This window comes from Hyperolius riggenbachi, chromosome 4 (genome assembly GCF_040937935.1).
Source record: "Hyperolius riggenbachi isolate aHypRig1 chromosome 4, aHypRig1.pri, whole genome shotgun sequence".
NCBI classification, from domain to species: Eukaryota; Metazoa; Chordata; class Amphibia; order Anura; family Hyperoliidae; genus Hyperolius; species Hyperolius riggenbachi.
Genome location: NC_090649.1, coordinates 383,727,162 through 383,749,554, shown reverse-complemented (window position 1 = coordinate 383,749,554; position 22,393 = coordinate 383,727,162). Strand labels below are relative to the sequence as shown.

The following is a 22,393-nucleotide window of genomic DNA, read 5'->3' as shown; positions in this document are numbered from 1 at the left end:
GCGAGCCCTGCGAAGAGTGCTGTATCAGGCCATAGAGGAGCGTGACCAGGAAGAGGAAGAGATGTGGGCACCATCACCACCACCAGAACCAGACTTGTCGTTGACACTTACTGTATCTGCAGCAACACAGAGGGAGGAGTTAGAGGAGGAAGGTGGCTTTGAGGAGGAGGTGGAAAAACAACCACAGCAGGCATCCCAGGGGGCTTGTGGTCACCTTTCGGGTGCCCCTGGTGTTGCACGTGGCTGGGGGGAGGAGGAGAATTTCAGTGACATCAGTGAGGAAGAGGAACGGGAGATGGCTAGCTAGGTATCCATCCTTGTGCAAATTGAGTCTTTCATGCTTTCCTGCCTGTTGAGGGACCCCCGTATAAAAAGGATCAAGGGGAACGACCTGTACTGGGTGGCAACACTACTAGACCCTCGGTATAAGCACAAAGTGGCGGATATGTTACCGAACTACCAGAAGTCACAAAGGATGCAGCAGTTGCACAACAGCCTGCAAAGTAAGCTGCACACTGTGTTCAAGGGTGATGTCACAGCACGACAGGAAAGAGGTGCCAGTAATCCTCCTCCCACGGTCACGCCGGCAAGGACAGGACACTCTTCCGATGTGATGTTGATATCGGACATGCACAGGTTTTTTTGTCCGACACATGGCCACAGCTCTTCATGATCCACCCTCAGAGAACGCCTCCACAGACAAGTAGCGGATTACCTGGCTTTAAAGAGAGTCTGAAGCCTCATAAAATCCCACTTTTTATTTAATATTTACCTTCTACACTATAACCCAAGCTAAAACGCTGCATCCTCGTGGCAGAACGCTGTGTTTAACCCCCTCAAATACCGGGGAAAAAATCCACGACTTACCTGGTCGTGGACTTTGCTGCCCAGGAAGGCAGAGCTTAGCGCTGTAGCTCTGCCTCCATTAGAGTCATTCTACCGCTGATCGCAGCCTCTCCCCCACCCCTCTCAGGGAAAGAAGACTGAGAGGGGTGGGGAGAGGTGGCGCTCAGCGGGGATTGACGCGAGTAGAGGCAGAGCTATAGTGCTAAGCTCTGTATCTTGTGTCTTATTAGTGAATCGTTTCACTTAGTCTAGTCTTCACAGTAGTTACAAAGTGGAATATTTTGCTGCCAAAAACTTATTTTATCAAGAAGCTTTTTTGTTTTTTTTAACTAAATCTAGCATAGATGGGTTGATAACGGTATGATTTACCAATCGACCAATCACTCCATAATATTTAATTGTTAGTGTAGCAGTCATTGATGTACCACCTGGCCCCACTTAATCTTGATCAAATTTTAGCAGAAATGATTGAAAACACTTCTCCAAATTCTGTTGCACCACTTGGACTTGTAAAGTGCTATGCAACTGTGCAGGCATTGCCCCTCCACTGCTCCTACCCCCACCTGCTAGTTGATACTCCTGTCTGGAGTATATTGATACTCCTGTCAGGAGTCTATTGATAAAATATGATGGGGTCAGTAAATCACAGATAGATCAAAGAGACTGAATCTGCAGACCATATCAATAGGTGGCCAATGTAAGATAATTTTTACAAAAAAATAAAATCATCTTTTTAATACTTTTTATGCTTTCATTTGAGGATACTTTTACATTGTTTTTAGTTTCATAATTTACAGTCATAATCAGTTACGGCTTCTTATCTTCAATAACTAAGATTTGCCGTGATGCTCCTGCAAAGATTGATATGGTTGTGTCACAAACATGAATCTTTATAATTGGAAATCAACAAAATCATTGTGGGGAAATTAATCAAATCTCTCCTACATTGCACATGTAAATGTAATTTCAGTTCAGTTTAACTTCTTTTGTTGTCAATGACAAATGCACTGCTTTTTCCCTGCTAAAATAAACATTTCACCAATTATCTCTTGATAGTTCATCTTAAGAAAGCTAACACATCTATCTCTATTCTATTTGGTTTATTTGCAGTTGTCTGGGGGAACCTACAAACTTCATCTAGTAAAAAAACAAAAAACACATAAGCAACATTTGTCATTAGTACTACAAAACAGAACTGTCTCTATTAAAGGAAACATAAGACGAAAATAAACTAATAAGATAAACAATTGTATCTATCCTCTTCCTCCTAAAATTATTTTTTTTTATAGATATCCCACAATCTTATTTTATTTTTAAATCTACTTTTTATTTTTTTCTGTGTTATTGCCTCTGCTCAATAACACATGCATTGATGTATAACTAAAATCTATGAACTATGCACCCATTTATCTCTTTTCTTCTCCCAGAAGCCATTTTCTGCCAGGAAAGTGTTTTATGGCTGTTATTCCTTATCAGTGAGTGTTACGCTATAGTCCGACATGGTCCTGACATGAAAAGAGACTGTCACTTGCATACTTGAATTTTAACTCTTTCAGGCAGAGAAAGAGAAAAAAGGAGCACAGTTATTTGTGTGCTTGGCATTGTACATACACATGGTTATCGCATCATGTTACATGTCACCTCATGTATACTTTAAAGCCACAGATCAGGCAAACTGTTTTAGTAGCAGTACATAGGTATTTGCCATCAGTGCTTTCTTTTTTAACAGTATGTAACACCTTGTTTAGCTGATGTGAAATACATCACTTTTAAAGCATCTAGTCTTTCCACTCATTGACATTTACTTTTCCAAAAGGTTTCATTGGTATATAAAGAATTCACTGAGGGTCCAGTCTATGTCTAACAGCAGTAAGATTCAACCCAATCAGCAGAAGCAGCCTCTCCCACAGAGTGTTTCATTGACCCCTTCAACTCGCTCACTTCAATTTTTGCTGGTTTCACACTACAAACTGGTGGCAACGATTCAGGTGCGTCACACCTGCCGCATGCATCGTGCTGCCAGAAATAGGCATTCAGGGAACACGTGTTAGTATGCGGTGTTCCGTGTCTGGCCATCAGCCAAGCAGGAAGTGACACACTCTGTCACTTCCTGCTTCGGGTATGCGGAAGTGCACGGAAACATTGTTAAAATACGCTTCCAGGCATGTGCACCGTAACGGCGCAACGCCAACATTTTTAACCACTTGATGACCCAGCCTTTACCCCCCCCCCCCCTTAAGGACCAGCGCTGATTTCGCTGATCTGCGCTGGGTGGGCTCTACAGCCCCCAGCACAGATCAAACACCAGGCAGAGTGACCAGATCGCCCCCCTTTTTTCCCCACTAGGGGGATGATGTGCTGGGGGGGTCTGATCGCTCCTGCCTGCGTGTGGCTGGCGGGGAGGGGCACCTCAAAGCCCTCTCCACCGCAGGATTCCCCCTCTCCCTCTCCTCCCTCCCTGTCCCGGAGATCGGAGGCTGCACAGGATCGGATCTGTCCTGTGCAGCCTCTAACAGGCTCCTGCCTGTCATGTGACAGCGATCCCCGGCCGCTGATTGGCCGGGGATCGCTGATCTAGTACAACGCTGCTACTGTTAGCAGCGCCTTACAATGTAAACAAAGCGGATTATTTCCGCTTGTGCTTACATTTAGCCTGCGAGCCGTGATCGGCGGCCCTCAGGCTGTTTACGGAGCCCCCCGCCGTGAATTGACAGGAAGCAGCCGCTCGCGCGAGCTGCTGTTTCCTGATTAATTAGCCTTCAGCCGGCGACGCAGATCTGCGTCGCTGGTCCTGCAGCTGCCACTTTGCCGACGCACGTTATGAGTGCGCGGTCGGCAAGTGGTTAAATTCCCCGCATCGCCACAGAGTAACATGACTTCTGCTCCAACGCAGAGTGACACAAGTACGCGCGTTAACATACTTTTGTCCTAGCGTCCGTGATGCTGCGAAAACGTCACTTCTGTCGCATCGTGCCGTACCATGGCAGTATGAAAGTCTCCATAGGGCTTGATTCACAAACTCGTGCTAACTGTTAGCATGGGCATGCTAAACAGTTAGCATGTGAAGTGCCGCTCACAGACTTTTGCATGCGCAAAGTCTGCGATCGCAGACATTTGTGCGCGATAACGAGGACTTCTCTGCACGATCGCCCGTGCTAACAGTTAGCACGGGTTTGTGAATCAAGCCCCTTCACTTTCATTGCCCGGCGGTGGGTAAAAACACCACATTGCACCTCCCCAGTGTGAAAGGGCCCTTAGGTTAGGTTGGCTGGCATCCTGCTAATGTTTCATGAATCAGTAGTGTCTGAATCTCCTACCTGAAAAAAAGAAAACATGGAATAAATCTAGTCAAATCTAGTCAAATATCTGATCTTCATGCTTGTTCTGGTTCTATGGCTAAAAGTATTAGAGTTAGAGAAGAAGTAGGACAGCCAGGAAATTTACAGTACATTGCTTTAAGATAAATAAATATTGCAGCCTCTATATCCCTCTCTTTTTAGGTGTCTTTTAAGATACTCTAGTTAGATCTCTTCCTGGGAATGGGATATACTTCCACTGTATTGATAGCATAGTGGCTAAGCACCAGGTGCATCGTTAGGGCTGAAGTTCCGGGGCTCTAGCACCCGAATTCCCACCCACTGTGCCCCGTATGTCAGGGCAGAAAGTGCTCTAAACCTCAGTCGACATATGTTGCTAAGGCAACAATGCCACTTTCCGATTACAGTGCAGCAGTGGTCATCTCTCACTCACCTGCCACAGGCTCCCGCGATGCCTTCCTGTGTGTTCAGCATCAGCCAGCTTCTTACTACTACTCTTACTACTTCTTGTTTCTTCTGAACCTCACGTGACTACGCAAGGTGCAGATCGAGCGGGCAGACAGCAGCCGGCTGGTGCTGAATACAGAGAGATACATCACAGGAGCCTGTGACAAATGAGTGAGAAACTCCAGCATGCATCTCTTCCTTTTAGGCTATGGGCCTGATTCACAAAGCGGTGCTAACAGTTAGCACGCTGGTGAAAAGCCCTTTATCACACCTAAACTCAGTTTAGGCATGATAAGTTTAGGTGTGATAAGTTTAGGTGTGATAAGTTTAGGCATGATAAGTTTAGGTGTGATAAGTTTAGGCATGATAAGTTTAGATAAGTTTAGATCGCTTGCAAAGTCCTGCACGCAAAGCAGCGCCATTAAACTTTATATGAAGTGCACCAGACTTTGCTAGCGTAAAACTTTTGATCAGCTGTGCACTGCGGTGCTAACCCAGTTGGCGCTTAAACTTATCATGCCTAAACTTATCACACCTAAACTTATCATGCCTAAACTTATCACACCTAGGGCTCGATTCACAAAGCGGTGATAACCCAGTTAAAGACTTTAGGCGTGATAACCATTTTTATCATGCCTAAACTCAGTTTAGGCATGATAAGTTTAGGCATGATAAGTTTAGGTGTGATAAGTTTAGGCATGATAAGTTTAGGCATGATAAGTTTAGATAAGTTTAGATTGCGCGCAAAGTCCTGCACCCAAAGCAGCGCCATTAAACTTTATACGGAGTGCACCAGACTTTGCCAGCGCAAAACTTTTGATCAGCTGTGCACTGCGGTGCTAACCCAGTTGGTGCTTAAACTTATCATGCCTAAACTTATCACACCTAAACTTATCATGCCTAAACTTATCACACCTAAACTTATCACACCTAAACTTATCATGCCTAAACAGAGTTTAGGCGTGATAAAGGGCTTTTCACCACGGTGCTAACTGTTAGCACAGCTTAGTGAATCAGGCCCCTAAACTTATCACACCTAAACTTATCATGCCTAAACTGAGTTTAGGCATGATAAAGGGCTTTTCACCAGCGTGCTAACTGTTAGCACCGCTTTGTGAATCAGGCCCGATAAGTTTAAGCACCAACTGCGTTAGCACCGCAGTGCACAGCTGATCAAAAGCTTTACGCTAGCAAAGTCTGGTGCACTTCGCATAGAGTTTAATGGCGCTGCTTTGCGTGCGGGACTTTGCGCGCGATCTAAACTTATCTAAACTTATCATGCCTAAACTTATCACGCCTAAACTGGCTTTTCACCAGCGTGGTGCAATGGTTATCATGCCTGGGGCCTGATTCACAAAGCGGTGATAACTCAGTTATCACGCCTAAAAGACTTTAGGCATGATAACCTTTGCACCACACTGGTGAAAAGCCAGTTTAGGCGTGATTAGTTTAGGTGTGCTAAGTTTAGGTGTGATAAGTTTAGGCATGCTAAGTTTAGATAAGTGTAGATAGTGTGCAAAGTCCCGCACGCAAAGCAGCGCCATTAAACTCTATGCGAAGTGCACCAGACTTTGCTAGCGCAAAACTTTTGATCAGCTGTGCACTGCGGTGCTAACGCAGTTGGTGCTTAAACTTATCATGCCTAAACTTATCACACCTAAACTTATCATGCCTAAACTTATCACACCTAAACTTATCACACCTAAACTTATCATGCCTAAACTGAGTTTAGGCATGATAAAGGGCTTTTCACCAGCGTGCTAACTGTTAGCACCGCTTTGTGAATCAGGCCCCTAAAGTCTCTAACTGGGTTAGCACCACTTTGTGAATCGAGCCCTATGCATTAGAATCCCTCTACTCGCTGTTGTCTCTGGATAGCTAGGAGAGATTGAGGAATGTTAGGAATGTCTTCAGGCATCTGGAGTGAGTTATGCGCGCTCAAGGGTGTAACTATAGGGGCTGCAGCCGAAAGGGGCCCCCCCTCAAAACGCCCCCACCCAGAGCCGTTTTGAGAGGGGAGGAGCAGGGGTGTCGTGTGCGGGGGAAGCCCTGCCGCCGGATTGTAAGACCCCCAGGTGTTGAACTGCCCAGTTTATTCTCAGCAGCCTGCAGCTCACCTTAACCTGTGGGAGTCTTCCGGCAGGCAGTGCAGGGCTACGGGAAGATGGTGTCTAAAGCCCTGCACTGGAGACTATTTGTGTCTCCAGTACAGGGCTTCGGGAGCCTTCTTCCCATAGCCCTGCTATTCCTCTCAGCGCAGGAGATTTGCTTCAGGAGGATCATCACGACTCAGGGGAACTGCTCGCCAGAGGCTGGCCAGGAGAGGAGACTTCTGCCAGGTGAGTAAATTATTTTTTACAGGTGCACTGCACACTATTTTCTTGTGAAATGCTGCCCACATGACAATTATTTTCTTGTGAAATACTGTCCACATAACGATTATTTTCTGGTAAAACATTGTCGCAATACGATTATTTTCTGGTGAAATGCTGCACACATTGTGATTATTTTCCGGTAAAACATTGCTGCATTATAATTATTTTATGGTGAAATGCTGCCCCATTACGATTATTCTATGATGAAACATTGCTGCATAATGATTATTTTATTGTGAAATGCTGCCCCATTATGATTGTTTTATGGTGAAACATTGCTGCATTACAATTATTTTATGGTGAAACGCTGCCCCATTACGATTGTTTTATGGTAAAACATTGCTGCATTACGATTATTTTATGGTGAAACGCTGCCCCATTCCGATTGTTTTATGGTGAAAAATTGCTGCATTAAGATTATTGTATGGTGAAACGCTGCTGCATTACGATTATTTTATGGTAAAAAGCTGCCCCATTATGATTGTTTTATGGTAAAACATTGCTGCATTACATTTATTTTATGGTGAAACGCTGCCCCATTATGATTATTAGGCACCTATGGGGGGGCAGTGATTTAATTTTTGCAGGGGGGCCCAGTGATTTCTAGTTACACCCTTGTGCGCACTGTCCTCTTTCCCTCACTGTCGGTAACAGTAAGACCCATCTCTGTTTCTTCCACTCCAGGTCACTGCGACTGTACATACTATCCTGATCATCACCTCTGTTTTCCCCTGTGGGTGTTCCTGCTTTATCTCCCTACGGTGCTGACATATACTATGCACTCTCACTCCATATTACCCTACTTGTGTGGGCTACACTGTCCTTATATTGCACTTTATTAGTTTTCCTACTGTGCCATACTTTTTTTCTTGTTTGGTCACTTCGTTTTTTGATATTTGCTCTGAAGTGCACTTTTGCACTTTCGTTGTTTACATAATTTATTTCACTTGCACTTTATGTTCTAAGCTAGAGTGTGCTATTACGGTAGTCCTTATTTATTTAAAGGATTCCTGAGCGTGTTGGTTTTAATTTATTCATGTGCAATATGGTATGTTATTTTGCCACCCTTGCCATGCAAAAATATTTCAAAAGTAATTCACATGCCTTTTTAAAAGTAATTCACATGTATAAAGTTACATTCTTCTGTGTTAACGGTTTCTGCATTTGCAATATGTAGTGTAACAGTTTCTACATTTCACATGTGTGGTAACGGTTTTTGCATTTGACATTTGGGTAAACGTTTTCATGGCCATGCCCATTTTCCAATACCCATATCATGGCCATGGCCATTTTTCTGCCACACTCTCCCTTTCTCCTTGGTGCCCCAAGGTGCCCTGGATATTTTAGGATCCTAGCAATGCCGCTGCTAAGCACTCTTGCCTTGCAATGCTAGAATTGAGTTCCAAGTTAAAATTGAGGCTAGAAAAACATAAAGAGTTTCTATATTCCTACTGTGTTTGCTTTGGTGTTTGCTTTTCCACCCAGACAGGAAGCAGGATATGACATCATCCATCATCTCCCCCTTTTGTGTCTTGGAAATCACTATACATTTTATTTATCATGTTACTTTTATCACTGTCATTACCAATTCTGCATTTTGTATTCTGTATTTTGCATCACTTTTGTATTTTGTCACTAATTATGTATCTTGTATATTGGTGTACACCATTGTCTGTATTATTATGTACCCCATGTTTGTTTCTTACTTTATACAGCGTCACACAATATGTTGGCGCTTTATAAATCAATAATAATAATAATAATAATAATCGCATGACCAGAATATAATTAACAATAACAGGAAGCGTTAAAACAGCACACTTATCTCCCACAAAAAAAATGTCCATAATCCATATCGTTCTTTCTGTATCCAACGGTTTAACCAATTTGGTACACATATTATATACTGTTAAACATGTAAGGTCACAAGAATAAATGTAAGTCAAAATCTCTGTTGAGACCCCCTGGGAGTCCCCATTTTATGAATCCACATAACCTCACTTTTTTTAGAAAGAGAATTCTATCTGCACCATGTGTAGGTTTAGGTATTTGGTCAATTACCATATTTTAAGATCAGTATCATGATGGCCCACTGTCCCGCTACGTCAAGCAACTGGTAAGTCAGAAGTTCTCCCCCTGACAGAGCTCCTGTGTTGTGTGATATGGTCCAAAACCTTCTGTGTTAGACTGCAAGAGCAAGACAGCAAATAAATCACGTAGGCGCTCTGGCAGGTGAGAAAGTGTCTGATTTCAAATCCATCTCCAAATATAGACCCCTTGTTCATATGAATGCACTCGCTACATGATAAACACAGGTAAGACCCCAAGCGTTTTGCACCAAGAAAGGTGCTAGATTCCTTTGGTACAGGAAGAGTATCGGCCTCACTAACCTGCTGCCCAAGCTTTCATTAAGTCTATACACTGGGATCGGGGGCAAACGGAAATCAGGAATCTCAGAGTAATGCCTACTCAATATATGCCTGTGTTTCCTGATACAGGACATGATTATATTTGATAAAACTATGATATTGACAAACAAAAGGCAAATGTAACTTTGCTGTGTCAGTCCTTATAGTCACACTCTCCCTTTCAGACGAGATAATTCTTTTCAGTTCCGCCTGTACCAATTCTTCTGGATACCCACGCTCTGAGAGCTTATCAACCATCTGCTGTCTTCTCATATCGAACATATGGATCACCTGGAGTAGCTGACTCCTACTCTAGAGAAGAGAAGACAGCAGGTGGATGAAAGCTCCCGAAGTGTAGGAGTTGGTTACGATTTGTGAGCTTTTGCTAAAAATTGGAGACCAAAGCACCATTGTGATATTTAATCATATTGTCAAGAAAATGTATTTAAGAACGGTCATATGTGATCTAAAATTTTATGTTTGGATTGACATTATTCAGTTGCTCATGGAAAGCAAGTAGGGATCCAATGTGGCCCATCCAAACGGCAAACACATTGTCAATGAAGTGCCACCACGCACAACGCAAGGGCCTCGATTCACAAAGCGGTGATAACCCAGTTATCACGCCTAAAAGACTTTGGGCTCGATTCACCAAGCGGTGCAAAGTGTTAGCACCGTGGTGAAAAGGCCCTTATCACGCCTAAAGTCACTTTAGGCATGATAAGAAGAAACTCGCGCGAAGTTGCCGCGCGCAAAGTTTTGCGCGCGCAACCGCGCGCGTGCGCGCGCAGCGTCCCCGCTTCGCGCGAACCTCCCATTAAGCCCTATGGGACTTTGCGCGCGCTCTCACGCGCGAACGCGCGAACGCGCGTTCGCGCGGTAACTTCGCGCGAAGAGCAGGAAAAAGCGGTGATAACTCAGTGGTGAAAAGGTCATCACGCCTAAAGTCTTTTAGGCGTGATAACTGGGTTATCACCGCTTTGTGAATCGAGCCCTTTAGGCGTGATAACCTTTTCACCACTGAGTTATCACCGATTTTTCCTGCTCTTCGCGCGAAGTTACCGCGCGTACGCGCGTTCGCGCGTACGCGCGTGAGAGCGCGCGCAAAGTCCCATAGGGCTTAATGGGAGCTTCGCGCGAAGCGGGGGCCGCTGCGCGCGCACGTGCGCGGTTGCGCGCGCAAAACTTTGCGCGCGGTAACTTCGCGCGAGTTTCTTCTTATCATGCCTAAAGTGACTTTAGGCGTGATGAGGGCCTTTTCACCACGGTGCTAACACTTTGCACCGCTTGGTGAATCGAGCCCAATGGGCTCGATTCACAAAGCGGTGCTAACCCAGTTATCACGCCTAAAAGACTTTAGGCGTGATGACCTTTTCACCACTGAGTTATCACCGCTTTTTCCTGCTCTTCGCGCGAAGTTACCGCGCGTACGCGCGTTCGCGCGTGAGAGCGCGCGCAAAGTCCCATAGGGCTTAATGGGAGCTTCGCGCGAAGCGGGGACGCTGCGCGCGCACGCGCGCGGTTGCGCGCGCAAAACTTTGCGCGCGGCAACTTCGCGCGAGTTTCTACTTATCATGCCTAAAGTGACTTTAGGCGTGATAAGGGCCTTTTCACCACGGTGCTAACACTTTGCACCGCTTGGTGAATCGAGCCCAATGTGTGGAGAATGCTTCACTGTTGTAGACGTATGAAATTTCGAAGTGGTGCACAAACTCACCTGCAAAACAAGGGGCCACATTGGACCCAATCGCCGTCCCCCATTGTTGGAGATAATATGTCTCTTCAAAGAGGAAGTAGTATTATTGCCCCCCCCCCCAAAAAAAAAGTAGTAATGTCCCCCCCCAAAAAAAATGGAACAATGTATCAAAAAAAACATATCTGTGCTTCAGTGTACTCACCACTATTCTTGATTAAATCAATGCATGCCTTGATCCCTTCATCTGGAGGGATGGATGTATACAAAGATGATACATCCCAGCTCACCAACCAAATATCATCAGAGGGGTCAAGCCTGAGTTTAGACCCCTTGGATAAGAAATTTGTAGTATCTGGTAAATATTATGGTATATTTTAACCAAAGGTGATTGTCACACTTTGTCGAATAGTGGTGCACAGTGGGTAAAGACCGAGCCTATGCCAGCCACTATTGGGCAGCCCAGAGGTGTAGTGGAGTTTTTGTGCACCTTTGGCAAATTATACAACACCAGTGTAATAGATAGGGTGTGTAACAAATAAATAATCACTCAGATCATGAGAAATCACCTGCGTACAAATAGCATTATCCAATATGGATCGCAGAGCTGTCTTAAGCTGGGGGCAGGGTCACCTGGTAGTATTTTATAGACTCTATCATCTGATAATTGTGACAAAATTTCACTTTCATAGTCCTTACTGTCCATAACCACCAGGGCCCCGCCCTTATCAGCAGGTTTTAAGACAATGTCCCTCCGTTTGCTGAGGTTATATAATGCAGTATTTTCTTTGAGGCTCAAATTGTTACTAGTGAAGTCCTTGTTATTAGAGTTCAATACATGTTCAATGTCCCCATTCAATTTATGCACAAACATTTCAACACCAGTGTAAGTTGTAGGAGGATACAAAACAACTTTTAGGGAACAAATTGAACTGTTTACTGTTCAAAGTGATACTTGTGACAGTTCTAGTTACACTTGGACACAGTAAAAAGTGAGCCTTCTGTCTAATCTGCCTAAAAAGTCTGTATGTGTCCTGTTTTAAAGTAAAGGTATCCATTACTGTTCTAGGCGCAAAGCCAAGTCCTTTGCTAAGGACACATAATTCATCCATAGTGAGCTCGGCAGAGGAGAGATTCATAATGGAGGTTAGCTAGAGGCGTAACTAGGAATTGCCGGCCCCCCTGCAGAAATTCTAAGCAGGCCCCCCCTCCCCCCTGGGGCCCGCTCAGGACCATTTTTGTGGGGCTGGAGGGGTCACAGCATGAGGGGAGAGCTTGGTAGCGCGTCGGTGGGGAAGGGGGACGGTCCCCCCTCGGGCTCTCCCCTCTGCGCTCCCCTCCAGCATTGAATAAAGTGTATGCAGGCAGCGGGGCAGCGGCAGATACATACCTTCCGTGCGCTCCACGGATGTTCCTCGGTATAGCTTCTGACGCGACTTCCTGTATAAACAGGAAGTCGCGTCAGACACTAGAGGGAGAAACGTCCGCGCTGAAGCGCACGGAAGGTATGTATCTGCTGCTGCCCCGCTGCCTGCATACACTTTATTCAATGCTGGAGGGGAACGCAGAGGGGAGAGCCCGTCCCCCCTCCCCACCGACGTGCCACCAGGCTCTCCCCTCATGTTGCGACCCCTCCAGCCTGCGGTGTGCTTGGCGTGGACCCTGGCCTAAAAAAATGGAGGATATATATAATATATACATACATTGGGTTGCAAAAGTATTCAGCCCCCTTGAAGTTTTCCACATTTTGTCACATTACTGTTACAAACATGCATCAATTTTATTGGAATTCCACGTGAAAGACCAATACAAAGTGGTGCACACATGAGAAGTGAATCAAAATCATACATCATTCCAAAGATTTTTTACAAATAAATAACTGCAAAGTGGGCCTCTTGACTGCATTTCTGATCAGCGCTCACCTTGTTCGGCCTGTGAGTTTAGGTGGACGGCCTTGTCTTGGTAGGATTGCAGTTGTGCCATACTCCTTCCATTTTTGAATGATCGCTTGAACAATTCTCTGTGAGATGTTCAAGGCTTTGGAAATCTTTTTGTAGCCTAAGCCTGCTTTAAATTTCTCAATAACTTGATCCCTGACCTGTCTTGGACCTGTCTTGTGTGTTCTTTGGATTTCACGGTGTTGTTGCTCCCAATATCCTCTTAGACAACCTCTGAGGCCATCACAGAGCAGCTGTATTTGTACTGACATTAGATTACACACAGGTGCATTCTATTTAGTCATTAGCACTCATCAGGCAATGTCTATAGGCAACTGACTGCACTCAGATCAAAGGGGGCTGAATAATTATGCACACACCACTTTGCAGTTATTTATTTGTAAAAAATGTTTGGAATCATGTATGATTTTCGTTCCACTTCTCATGTGTACACCACTTTGTGTTGGTCTTTCATGTGGAATTCCAATAAAATTGATTCATGTTTGTGGCAGTAATATGACAAAATGTGGAAAACTTCAAGAAGCCGAATACTTTTGCAACCCACTGTATTTAGGCACTATACACATATTCTCATATTAGTAGGTGCCTACTGTTGCACCGATAATAATGTATATCCCCAGATTGGGGACACTTTAGCGCAGTTGGTGAGCTTAAGCGCGTTAAAGCATAACCAAGAGCCCTTGTCACTGTTTTCCTGTTGTGTGCTGCAGCCCCTCTGTACTTATATATTTCTTATGGAGTCTGGGGACCTCCAGCGCTGCGTGCATGCTCTGCATAGAATTGCATAAAAAATTTGGAATTTGGTTTGTGCTGCTCACCCCTTGGTAATATATATATATATATATATATATATATATATATATATATATACACATATATATATATATATATATATATATATATATATATATTAATATTCATATTCTTAATTAGCCAGAAAAAAATTCTTACATGTAGCAAGGCACAAACTTATTTTTTTTTTGCCTATGTAGTCAAAACTGATGGGATAGAGCAGTTAAATGAGCCTTTCTGAGATGGTGTTAGAATCTTCTTATTCATTTACATAATTCATTTTGTCAGAATGTAGAAGTTATATAATCCCCAAATGACTCAGTTTCAACTGATGCACTGCTTGCTGGTCTGCTAATCTTTAGCTATTGCCCTTGTTATTTTTTTAACGCCTGTGGCTGCTGACAGCTAATTCCTTTTATTTCGCTTTTACCAGAAAACTAATTTACTTTGCTCACAATTGTACACTACAGGTAGCAATTTACCTACAGGTATGTTGCGCTTTTAAACAAGCTCTATGGGTGGGAAAAGGAGTACAGAATTTTGAACATTGCAGATCAAACGATTCTTCTAATTTCCCCAGTCTCAGATAAACATTGCATTGCTCTTTTCTTTCTTTTTTCATTTTAAATAAATATCATCATGTAATTCAGTTGGGATTCCACACATGACTTTTTGCACCCCATAAAACATTCATTGACAAAACGTGTTTGAGAATAAGATCAACACAATAAAACCATAAAATGTAATTTCCATCAATTTAAAGGGAAGTTGTTATTGAGCATTCTGAATTCAAAGCCAATGCTACTATCTTTTTACAGTGTGTCTCGCTAAAAAAAAAAAAAGTTTCAATTTAATAATGTGTTTATACATCTAATTCTGCCCTGGAAGTCTGTTGCACCACCAGAGGGGACAGCACTGCAATGTTTATCTATAGTGTGTGTGTGTTTGCGTGTGTGTATAGAGTATGGGATGTGGAGTTGTGCTCAGAGGGTGGATATATCTTATTTGTCTGTAGGTCCTGGTGTTGCATGTCCTTCAGTCATGGCTGTACAAGTTTGTACAAGTCACATGATCCTATGATGTCATAGGTTCATGCTAGTGTGAAAAGCTACATGCAGGAGCATTTGAGTAAGGATGAGATGAGGCCTGAACACTCCAACAGGATGCAGCAAAAGGACTTTAAGATGAAACAGATGATATAGACCTATCACCTGAGCATTCTCTACATTACAGCTTACCCCCACCCCCTCTTCACCTGCCTACCTACACATTGTCCCTCTCGCCCCAAAAAGTACTAGATGACACAGTTGAAATGAGACAGGAGTTTTTACTTACTGTGGGATATTACTAGCCCACTCCGGTCCACTAGAGATGGCCCGAACGGTTCATCGGCAAACTTGTTCCCGCAAACAACGCGGTTGTAGCAAGTTCGACCCGCCCCCTATACTACATCATTGGGCTAAACTTTGGCTGATGACTAGAGATATGCTTTATCTTTGCACAAAAGTAACAGTCGATAGAAATGCTTATTTTACTTGTACATGCCTTGAGAACAAACAGGTTTCTAAAGATGTCCACCACACTATATGTAGTTTAACATTTAGAACATGAGGTATGTTTCTTTTAAAGCTCTTCAAGTGACTATACAGCCTGAAATTACACCTGAATGTTATGCTGTTATTGTATTTAGTGATGGAAAAATGTGTTTGTGGGCAGACAGTCCATGGCGAACAAACATCGATTCGCTGTTCGCATTTACGTGTTTGAACATTCCCAAAAGTTTGCACTGATCTATAACATTGAAGTCAATAGCTGCCAACTTTAGCGGTTAAGAGCAAAGCCCCTATATATACTCGAATCATCAAATATTCATGGTATATAAAAGAGAATCTGTAATGAAATAAAACATACCCTGGGGGATACTTACCTCAGGAGGGAGAAGCCTCTGGATCCCATTGAGGCTTCCCCTCCTCTTCACCCTCCAGGATCCATCCCTGGCAGCCGCAGAAATACAAACTGGCCCAACAGCACCTGCAATATTTACCTACCCGGCTCCAGTGCAGGCAAAGTAGCAGCTTTATGATGGGCTCTGGCAGAAAAAGCCAGTCCATCGGAAAGCTGCTACTGTGGATGCGTGTGAGCCGGGAAGGTAAATATTTACATCACCACTGTTCAGGGGCTCCATCGCTGGATCATGGAGGGTGAAGAGGATCGGGGAAGCCTGACTAGGACCCCTTCTGAGGTAAGTATCCCCCAGGGGCGTTTTTTTATTACAGATTCTCTTAAAGGAGAACCGTGGAAACAAGGTAAACCATTTAAAAAAAAAAGACTTTGTAGGTTTGGAGAAGTTACAGTGCAAAGTTTTTTGTGTGTTCAATAGTGTAAATTTACATGTATCGAGAGAAAGGAAGAAAAGACAGTGAATGTTATACTGGGGTTTCCAGGTGGTCTGTACCTGAGACTACTGTGGGTCTACTGTGCATGTGCGGTCTCACCCCCCACATACCCCCAATAGCAGTCCAATGGCTGGGAGCGTTCTGTACATCTGCAGTTCATAAAGACAATAACAACACTCCCGACCATGGGGCCATGATCAGGGGGTGCAAGCAGCCGTAAACAGGCAAACATTGACAATGAACGCAGAGTAAGCAATCATTTAGAGACAGACAGAATGGAGTCACAGAGGAGAGGTGCCACCTCTGCAGGAAGAAGGGAGCATACCATAAAACATCAGAAACAGGGAAATTATAGATCTTGTGCAAGCAGGCAAAATATGGAAGACTGTGAAGCTCAAGGTTCTATGACAGTGTGTAAGAATGCCCAGGGGAACTCATGGAGAGGCATGTGATCAGTTTGATCAGCTGATAGATTTGTAAGGTTCTGGTTTGCTGTGATGGCTTCCTGGTTTAATGCATGGTCATGGCCAGCAATTACAGATCTATCAGCTGATCAAACTGATCACATGCTTCTCCATTTGTTCTCCAAAGCTTTGCCATCCCTAGCCAGGAGAAAGTTAACTTTTTCTGTGCTTCGCAGCACCTTTCATGTGACTCCATACTTCCTCCTTCCAAAGCCGAATGGAGTAAGTATTGCAAGTCATATGAAATGCACCATGAAGCACAGGTAAGTGAATTTCCTCTGGCCCTGTCCACAGGTTCAGTGCAGAAAGGTGCTGGAGTGTGGTGTTCAGATGAATTCAGAACGATGTTTCAAATTCAAAAACCAACACTAGTGGGAAGATTAGAATACTAAGGGTTAAAGAGACATTACAATGATGATCTTTTGCATATGTGATCTTGATAATTACTTGCTCCATTTCTATGTACTGTACTTTACATACTAGCCAAGATTTCAGCAGAAAATATGCCTACTATTGATCACATTGCTCAAAAGTAGTATAAACCAATGAAAGTGAAATTAACAAAATTCTGTTCTGCTACCTGAGGACACATTCCTTATGCTGGCTGTAGTTCTGGGCAATCTAAATTACAGAACTGGTGGGTATAATAAAAAAAATAATAGTAATACTTTGCAAATAAGACACACATATGGTTTTCTGATGTATTTTTAGGTGTCTGTATGTAGTTTACAGCTAATGATCAAGAGCAGCATTTTATGGAGTTGCATACATGTAACACATAAGCAAAGCATTGAAAGTTTTCATTAATCTGCACAAACAATTTGAATGGCATTAACACATAAATTGTTACACTGTTACAAAATGTGTAAAGATTTGCACTTGTTTACCATACAGCCAATTAGTCATTTTGAATGAAGAATTCAACAGCTCTCTCAGTTTCAATGTATTCCCCAAGTACTTAAAATTATTGCACCTATCAAAACTAACCTTTTTACTATGTACACTTGGGCTTTCTCACAGGGAGAATTCAATGTAAAAACATAAGGCTAAAACTTTGCTTATCATGCACATCTATGAGCCTTAAGCAGGCATGGCCCGGTCACCAGTTCACTAATGGTACTGCCGGAGGGAATGAGATGGGCACTTGGCCATGCATGCCCATGAAGCGGAATGGCCAGATGAGTTCATTAAAAGTTTTTGTTTCTATCTGCGTCTTACTGTACAGCCCTTTCCAGTCACTGGTAGGATTTCCCAATTTCATCCACCTCATCTATCTGTCAGTGGTACTTCACATGAAGGCTCTTTCTTTAATACATTCATTGCTTAGACTTTCTTTTATGCCAGCTACAACCAGGTTCATCTTTCTGACCATTTTACTAAGGTACTCTGTGGATGATCTGGGTTTTATCCAGTACAGTGGCTCTGGTACTCACCGGACTCTCCTGCCCTCTTCCCAGCTGTTGTGTAGTTTCTGGGTAGTACACCTGAGATGGCATCTCTTGTGGATTGTAAAGCTTTGGGTTTTCATATCAGGAATCTCCATGTCCTCTTTGGGTAGTTATTGCTATTATGGCAGATAACACTGCTAGAGTCTACACACATTGTTGGCATGGATCTTGTTCTTCCCATTGATCTGGCACTTCAGGGCTTGTTTTATTTATTGGTGGTGCTTGAATGTTGCTGTCTTCCATGCCTTCACATCACAGTCAGCTGGATAGTGTACTAATTAGGACTGTTGTCTCTGATGTAGAATTTAAGCCATGGACCACGGTTCAAATCCCGACTCAAGCTGGTAGAGACTATTTGGGCAAGGTTTCCTGATGATCCTGGTTGCCAGTGAAGCTTACCCTAAATGGGTGCAGCCCTGAAGCATTTTGAAAAGATTTTACAATGGGAAAACAATGACTAATTAGTTTATTGTAAAAAGATAAGCAATTTTATTTAAGTTATATCCAGTATATTCATCTTTAATAGCAAGGTAAACAGACATATAGCAAAATAACTGCTGCAAAACCAAATACTGCTAGTACTGGTTCTGCATCTTATGCAAATGTTGCATTATTTTATATTTTTACTACTTTTCACACAAAACCATTAAACATATGTGAATAGAAAGTAATAAAGAGACAAGAATGTGTAGATACATTGAGTCTGATGTCTGATAAGAAAGGTTGGAATAGGAAGAATGCTGTCCATGATGTCACTTTAAATAGCCTGTGAACTTTAAATAACCTTTTTGCAATTAGATAGCGGTCATTCTACAAGAGAAAATATTACCAATTGTGTCTTCAATAAATCTTACATATGAACATATTCCTCAGTCTACACGGCTCATAATTGGTAATGGGCCATAAATAACTTGCAAAGATTCATGCTATGCTATTGGAATTCACTGCATATTTGTTATTTCGACTGAAATGAAAAAAAAACAAACGTACAGAACAATGTATTTTCAATAATGAATAGGCAGGTTTCATTTTACCTATAACCAGAAGCAAAATATGTTCAGTACATAGGCTTGTTAAACATTTTATCAATAAGAATTAAATGCTGTAAAATCCCTCAAAACAGAGTATACATAGGACTTGATTATTCTCAACAGTATTGCTTGTGTACACCTTAGTACGGCCAAAGGGAATACTGCATATTGAACAGAGTTGAACCATATCCAGGAATTATTTCATAGAATGCAGGCAATTTCACACTAATCCACTACTGGCTAACCAAAACTGTCCAGAACACTTGATGTCCTCTAGAAAACTCGATGACTACTCTTTTTAACATGACACTTAAAAGAGGGGTGGAGGCACCCAATGCATAAAAGATAGGCTAATAAGCTGTTATCTTATAAACAGAGAGGTAATCCTACCTAATTGAAGAATTTGGGCCAGTTTATTAAAATAAGGTGTTTTATTCAAGCACATAAAATTAACAATGCGTTTCGTGGGTGCTTGCCCGCTTCCTCAGGTCAGTGAAAAACAGGTGGCTTAACTGCTATAGCTGTGTAGCAAGCACAAGCGCCTCTCTGTCTAGTCTTGTTTTGCAATGAAACATATTTTGCACCAGACTACTATGGCTGCTGTTTAGAATTCAGTCTTAAAATTGCAGACCTTAAACTGAAAATAAAAACACGAGGCTCTGTTCTTTGTTACTTATGTGCTATTTACACCTGTATATACTATACATACAATTTATCAAAGAGGAATATTTTAGAGAGAGATGTAACACTACACAGTCCAGGTCCGGGCATAGATCTAAATGTATACGGTTCAAAAATCTTCAGCGCTACATGGACCGTCAGTATCATTATTCCATCACCACAAACACCCTTTAAAGTGCAGACTTATCAAATGTCCTTAAGACCCAAATTATAAGGTCTGAGCATATGAATGGTCACAGTGACGGGCTGTCCTTCCATGTGATCTCCTTTAGTTTTCACACTGTCACTGTCTTCCTATACCGCCGTACTAAACTTCCAGCATGGAGCGCATAGATAGCAATCTCTTCCTGCATTCCACGCTGGAAGTTCAGTACGGCGGTGTCAAATAGTAGATACTTTACCTTTCTGTGCGCTCCACTCGGCGGAAGTCCGCGATCAGATGCAGCAGAAGTGACATAGTGTAAGCGCATACAACTCTATGATGCATCGGTAACGGAAGGTAGGATTTAAATGCTGGTCTCTTGCCATTCCATATGCAATGCCCCTGATGATACAATAGTGAAACCGGTCGGGCTAACAGATGGCAGATGGGATGACGGCACCCCACTGGGATTATATACGCGATTGTCTTCTGAGGGTCCCCGTCACAAGGGGCCTTATGTAAGTGCTGGACTTGTTTTTTTACACACTAAAGCTGGAATTTTTAACGGACAGCACTTAGATCTCTTGTGATATTATTATTTGCATGCTGCGAGCTTCTGTGCCACCTGAAAGAAGACAGCTGACAGTATGACAACTAAAGGGGATCACAGGGAAGGACAGCCCGTCACTGTGACCATTCATATGCTCAGACCTTATAATTTGGGTCTTATGGAAATTTGGTAAGCCTGCACTTTAAAAGGGTGTTTAAGTTGATGGAATAAGGATACTGACGGGCCATGTAGCGCTGACGTTTTTCGAACTGCATACATGTGGAGTCTACCTGAGGACTTTAACTTCTGGAAGCTTGTGGGACTTATGACATTCTTTTGCGCAGATATCATTTTGTATCTATAGATCTAAATGTGACTGCATCCAATAGGAAGAGCACCAAATAGTCTATTAAAAGGGGCACTACGGCGAAAAAATAGTAAAACTTAAAATATGTACAAACATAGACAAATAAGAAGTACGTTTTTTTCCAGAGTAAAATGAGCCATAAATTACTTTTCTTCTATGTTGCTGTCACTTACAGTAGGTAGTAGAAATCTGACAGAAGCGACAGGTTTTGAACTAGTCCATGTCTTCATAGGGGATTCTTAGCATGGCTTTTATTCTTTATAAAGATATTCCCTAAAAAGAATTTAAACAATGATGCTGGCCAGCTTCCCTGCTCACTACAGTTTTTTGATAGGTGGACAGAGAGCAACTGCCATTCACTAAGTGCTTTTGAAAATAAATAAATACCTCAGAATCCCCCATGAAGAGATGGACTAGTCCAAAACCTGTCGCTTCTGTCAGATTTCTATAACCTTCTGTAAGTGACAGCAACATAGGAGAAAGGTAATTTATGGCTCATTTTACTCTGGAAAAAAATGTACTTCTTATTTGTATATGTTTGCACATATTTTAAATTTTACAATTTTTGGCCATAGTCCCCATGTAAGCCTGCTGAGTGCTCCCATTCAGTGTTGTCGAATACATCTTTTCTGATCCAGAAAATTCAGAATTAACATTGCCAACATTGCCCATTCCTTATAACAATTTGTATTATTATTGTATTATTTTTTTTACATCTACTCCTTGCAGCCACCTGGATCTCCACTGACCTTTTATTCGCCTGTTACATATCTTCCTGACTTGCATTTCTGTTGAGGACTTGGGCTTTTCATGACATTATCTTCTATTGTTTATTTTCCCCAGTCTTGTCCTTTAGTTACTGATTCAGCCAGTTAATAACCCCATTCTGGCATTCACAAAGCCCTCCCTGCAGCAGGGCCAGCATGAACCTATAAAAAGTACTGTATGTAGAGTAATCTAGCAGTTTTACCAGAGTGTTTTTGGTGAATAGTCAAGCAGCCTACACTAAGGTAAGCAGACCAGCAGATTACTTCCTGGATAAATCAGTAACAATCTAACCTATTACTGACCCTAATTATTGGTATGTATTCGGTATTTGTATGGTATTATTGGTATGTATTTATTTAGCACTATAGCCATGTCACTAACTTTCCCTCAGAGGACCTGATCCCTACCACAGTTCGTCATTTTCCTAACATTTTATTGTAATCCCATTTTTGGTAAGGAAACAGCTTTCCTATATGTATGTTGTTAAGATATGAGAGCAAACCAGAGGATCCCATTTAACAAAGGGGAACACACAAAATCCAAGCAGATAGGCCCAGGTTTTAACCAGGGATACTAGCCCTGCCATCCAAGAGTGCTATCGACTACTTCACCAAGGTGCCTCTTATCCCACTAGGTGACTGCCTTTCTTGCTCTCCCTCCAAGTTATACTGCAGAATGAAGAAAATTGGGAGGAAGCTTCCTTCTACTCT

At 42.6% G+C, this 22,393-nt stretch overlaps 1 long non-coding RNA gene across 1 annotated transcript in view; it reads right to left on the bottom strand.

Moving 5' to 3' along the window:
• Positions 1-22,393, bottom strand: part of LOC137504117 (uncharacterized) — an 82,341-nt gene that overhangs the window by 32,257 nt on the left and 27,691 nt on the right. Inside the window, exon 3 of the long non-coding RNA XR_011019425.1 lies at positions 18,130-18,560. This is a non-coding gene — a long non-coding RNA (uncharacterized lncRNA). The remainder of the gene's footprint in view (positions 1-18,129; positions 18,561-22,393) is intronic.